Consider the following 6,002-nt stretch of genomic DNA (forward strand, 5'->3'; position numbering starts at 1 on the left):
TTTAAACTCTTCCTGTTGTCCCTCTACTGCTTCTGTGGGATAAGTTTTGTTGCACACCGTCACGTGCAGATGAAAGAGACAGGGAGGTGAATGGTTGCAGTGGATTGGCTGCAGGCAGTTTGTTGAACCTGTGTTTGGGATCTTTTGCAGTGAGCTCTTTGTCTGGTATTTCCCCTCGTTCCTTTTCTCCTCACTTTCCCTCACTGAATCTTTTTGTTTGCTAAAACTTTGCACGAATGCAGTCCAAAACCTTCTCAGTGAAGTGACCCATGTTGAAATGTTCTGGGGGCGTCCAGTTGAATTGCTCAAACAAATTGCTGTTGATATGAAGATGTGGGGGTCTCTGTTGAGACTGAGGTTCATACACTTGGCAGCAGACGGTTGGCGTCACAGCATGTTAAATGGCTGCGTTTTTGACTTTGTCTTTTATCAGTCAGTTTGTGTTTTTCTGTAGAAGTGACTTCACTTTTAAACAAATACACCAAATGGAAATTTACCAAGCTATCCGGTTCATTGTTGTCCAATAGAATGATGTTCAATGAAAAGTGCATCTACATGTTGAATCTGAACCTTTTCCTACATTGCTCCAATCTACAGAGCTGACCAGGTCTTGTCAATCTGCTTGTTCTTGTTGTTGTTTCTGTGGTTTTCACCCCAGTGGAATCCATGATCTCAGAGCCATCATTGACCAAGTGTTGGAAGGAAAAATAGTGGAGCGCACTGACGTTATTGTGCACTCCATTGACTGGTATAAAATGCTATGTACAGATACCAAGATGCTGTGATGCATCACCAAGGGAACAAAGCATTGTTTTTACAACTGGCAGCAGCTGATTTGCACCTCAAAAACTCAAATACCTGAACCATGTCCCAAAATCCCAGAGGTGTTGAAATGGAGGCTTCATGGATGCAGAGCAGGACATATCAGGAAGTTCAAACCATCTCTCTGCTCAGCTTTCTAACCATACGACTACACAGGAATTTAAAGAGGAGCGGCTAAAGCAAATGAGGAGGATTAGCAGAGCTTTTCAGTAACGAATGGTGTCAACGAGGACATATTGAGCTGTTAGCATGGTATGACAGTCGTAAAGCTATCATACAGCAGCAGTCTTCAGTCAGCGGACTCTTCAAATTTAAAAGACTAACTGCTATCAGCGATCCATGCTGTCCATAACATCACCATTGAGAAGGTACTTGGATGATATGGACCCCTTGAGCGTGACGTCACTCCCCCATCTCGCTCCCCGACATTGGTTTTATCTGTTAGGTTGTCAATAAAATATCTAAATCTTAAATGCACGCAGTGCTTTGCTACACTGTGACAACTAGATAGCAAGGTTTTTTTCTTAATTAAAACGTTTTAATTAAGAAAAAAATAGTGAGGGAGAGGGAAATAGTTCAGTTATTCTTGCTCGACTTTGACAACCATAACATGTAGATGCGATGTAGAATTCGGTTCAATTACAAAATAAAAAAATCAGACCTACTCACCAACTCTGATAGATCATCAGTAGATCAAGTGTTTATGCTAATCAACCACAGCTGTGTTATATTAGCTAGTAGTGGCAGCAATAGAAAATCTACCACAGCGATCACTTATTGATAACAGCAAAATAAACATCAAGCTTTAAAACTTAATACAGTAACAGACTGAATGTTCTGTTATTTGTGTGGGAAATGCTTGAGTGTTGGTGTTGAAACCTGAAACATACAACATGTGAGTTTTTGTCAGTTGCTAAGGCGACGAGTCCACGGAGTAGCCCACACAGAGAATGAGAAAAAATGGTTTTGAGTTGGTCTTTAATGATATTTTGTGCAATTTTTGCCTTTGCTGTGGCTACATCCATCTCCAGGTTCCATTTAGTGAAAGGAATTGTGGCTATGAATGGCATGTAAAAGAATAGTCTTTTTGCCCTCCTGCATTGTGTGAATGCGCGAAATTACCGGATATTGCATCATTCGAGGCACTATAATAGACGTCTGAAGTGAAGGTCGGGAGGATTGAACAGAGCAACTGAAATAGTTTTCACAAGTAGTTTTTACCAGTTTTTTCATGGCTTCTACTTGTTTGAGTGAAGCTAATTTGTCTGTGAATGTATCACACCTGTTTTGGCTCACAGATGGCGGTATTTACAAAAGTTGGAAGTAGCTAGCTTAGAAACCGACCCATGCCTCCTCCCTCCGGATGTATTGATCAAATTGCCGACATCGCCTGAATTCATGCTGCATGATTTATATCACTGTCATAAACAGCGTTTTCTCTTACAACGCAAAATTTTATTTTGAATTATCAGAGTAGATATGCACCCCACATGTTAGATCTTCCTTTCATTGTTCTTCCACTTTTTGTTTATCAGATGAATTCTAATAGAATAAATGTTGTGTTTTGTGGTTGTAGTTCAGTTTTGCAAAGGACTTGCAAGATACAATTATGTTTGCAATCACTTTCTTCACTAAGCAAATGATTTAATAAACTTTAGAACTAAATAATAGCTTTTTGATTGTTCTTCGTCTCTGGTTTCAGAATGGCATCGGAGGCTGAGAAGAAGCTGGATTAAGATCAAGGATTTGAGAGGTTTCAGATGTACCACAGGGGAGCATAGGTGGGCATACAGACAGGTGTAGAGGATTTTGTCCAGAAAGAAGGAACTGCCAAAAAATGGGTAAGGTTCCAGGTAACTAACCTCTGTGCCAAGCATGTGGTTGGCTTGGCACAGAGAATTTTTCTTCCTTCAGGAGTTTAAGGAGAAACTTGAAGCAGTTTACCTGGGAAAAACAAAGTAGAACATGATGAAATGTAGTACACAAGGGGAACTGGCTTGAAACTGCTACTGGAGGGGAAGGGAGTCTGTCGGGTAGCCAACATGATGAGCTCAGGTTCTGCCAGCTGCTGCCTGTTGGAGGTGCCTCACTAGAAAAGGTGCAGGATGTATTTCCATACTCTGCATGAAAGTCACGAAGCTTTTTTTACTCACTGACAAACATTAAATCAGAGTTAACACTTTCTGTTAGAGGTCAGTTAGGATTAATGCAGTTATTCTTGTTATCCAATTAGCTTTCCTCAATTCTCTCATGATAGTTTGCTTGGAGATAAATTTATTCCACCTGGCAGTAGATCAGTTGAGTTTGCAGACTGCCGTTTTTCAGTTCTAGGTTTTCTGTGGCACTAAGACCATGGCTTTTTGATGACCGCTACAAAACACTGCGTTTGTTTTTCTTCAGGCACTTTTTAACTAATTTGGCTGCAAGCTTGGAGTTGTCCATATAGAAGACCCATTTGTGCCCAGTTTTTAACTTCCAGACAATATTCCCACATGATGTTCTTTCATTAAGATGCCATCTATTTTGTGAAGTGCACCAGTCCCTCCTGCTACAAAGCACCCACACAGCATGATGTTGGAATGGTGTTCTCCGCTTTGTAAGCTTCATCTGTTCTTCCTCCAGATGTAATGACGGTCATTTCCACTAAATACTTGAATTTTAGTTTCATCAGACAAGATGTGTCTTCAAAAATTTAGGTTTTTGTCCCATTTCCAAATGGTAATGTGTTTTTTTTTTATGATTTGCTGTGATGAATTCTTTGCTGAGTGGCCTTTCAACCCATTCTTGTACAGGATTCTTACCAGCTTCAGCCCCAATCTACAAAATGTCCTTTTATTCAGGGGTTAAAATTCAAATTTCAAAACTAAATACATTAATCTGGGACACAACACTAATCTCCCTCCTAAAGAGCATGATGACTGGACATTTCCATAATGCTTATTATCGCACGTAATTATTTGAACAGATGACATTGCACCTCCACTTATCTTGAAATTGTACCCAAGAATGAACCAGACATGTGAAGATTCACAGTTTTCTTTTTCTTTTGATTGTCCCATTAAATTATTATTATTATTATTTCAGGAAAATACAGACGTTATGTTCTGGACTATAGTGTCACAGTTTGCTGTTCTGTGTTGATTTTATTTGAATAATTTCACAAATCAGAACACTACTTCTTGTAGGCGTGTACCTGCACATAGTTAGCTGTCATTCTTAAGAACTCACCTTCTGATAATGCTGTGAGCTTTGACATGGGTCTGGTTGAAAAGCACAGTGAGTACTTGCCAGCCACTTTGGGTGGCCATACTTCTTATGCAGGGCACTTCTTTAAAGCTTCTAATGACGAGTGACCCTTGCGTGAACAAATTCTTAGAGACTAGGTCAGGCTTTTAGATTCAGGGGAGTTCCTACTGCAACCGTCTATCACGCCTGGAAACCAAGCAGTCAACTTGTGTATGAACAAACTCTGTAGCCTTCGATTTTAAGCCCAAAAGGAAGTTATTATTTCCAACAGCATGGGTTTTTAGGACTTTATGACGGGTGAATCATTCATCATTACCGACTGACGACAATGTTTTTGCAGAACTCTCCTTAAATTGAGCGTTTGTGTGCAGAGTGACTTCAGGAGAAGACAAAGAGTCCTGAGTTGGTATGCTGGGAGCAAAACCTGAGGAGCAACCATTCTGACAAAGAAAACCAGACTGTTGACAAGCAATCCATAAATCAAACAAGGTCAGTGCTTCTTTGAAGATTAGGGGGTGACTTCCCACCAGACTTACACCAACAATCACCTCAAATTAAAAAGAAAGCTGTATAATGAACATTCTTTCAGTATTATTTATTGTTTCTGCAATTTCATGTTTCATAAAAACCCACCTTGTGCTACCAAAGTGGTCCAGAGAAGTAAAAAAAAATTAATCCTAATTGCATCCATTAGATGAAATGTGTCAATTTCAGTAGGTGTTTAGAAAGGATAAATTTATTTTGTTGGTAGTGAGCTTACAGCAAGAAAGCAACATGTGTAACTTTAACTGAGCAAATGTAAATCCAAATTTAACCCAAACATATTCATGATGCAGGCTTGGTATTGGTTTGATTACAGCATAGTTCCTTGTCATATACTATAATATAAATAAATGGAACTCATAATGCAAAACAATCTTAACAGGTCATTTGATCAGATGGAAGAAGATGTAAAAAAAAAAAAAAAAAAAAATCAGACTCATCTAAAATTGAAAGTCTACCAATAGTTTTTATCATCCAAGAGAAAAGTGGCATTCATCCATTTTTTATTCTTGCAAACTGGTATCTATGGAGCTCAGTGAGTGATTTTGGGGGGTGCAGGTTGTAACACAGGACCAACACACACAGTAACTTCTAATGGATAACATGCATGTGATATGCAGAAAGGCTCAGATTCAAACCTAGGATCTTTCTGCTGCAAGGCAACAACAGTGCTATGAACTGTGCAGTCAGTTTAATTCAGTTCAGATTTTACTGAAGATTTCCAGCATTAAATAGATAAAATCAAGCAGTAGGAAATATTTAAATGTCTTTTTTATTGCTATGAGAGAATAACAAACACATAGACTGGAAGTGCAGGGGTGTGTCTAGAATTTTCCAACTACATACAATCCAAGTTGATCCTAATATTAAAATAATATAGTCAAAATTACTGGATCATTAAATATCATTTGACAAAGGGCTAAGATAGCTTGTTTCATTGCATTAAGTTTTTGTCTTTGCAGCAAGTCCCTCTTACTGAGGAAGCCTGTGGAGACAGTGAAGAGGAACAACTCCCTCCTAACAGTATGAAACTGCCAGGAGAAACAGGCTCAGTAAGGATAACCACCTACTGCTACCAGCTGGGCCCAGGAGGGAGGAGCAGACACATAAAGCACTGAAGGACTGATCAAACAGAGCTGATTTATTCATTTCTATGGTTGTATTTTGTAAGCAGAGAAGGACAGAACACCTCCCCCTGATAAAATATGACTTAAACTGGACTTCCTATATATCTAAATTAAGAAACTGAGGAAAACTCTTCTCTAAGTATGAAACTTTGCTAGACAAAAGGTGCATTTATTTTTAAAATTACTGATACTAAAGGCAAGAAGGGCAAAGAGGGTTCCTCGCTGAAACCAAAAAACCACATTGTGGCCACTGTGTGCAAACTT

Source organism: Xiphophorus hellerii, chromosome 20 (genome assembly GCF_003331165.1).
Source record: "Xiphophorus hellerii strain 12219 chromosome 20, Xiphophorus_hellerii-4.1, whole genome shotgun sequence".
NCBI classification, from domain to species: domain Eukaryota; kingdom Metazoa; phylum Chordata; class Actinopteri; order Cyprinodontiformes; family Poeciliidae; genus Xiphophorus; species Xiphophorus hellerii.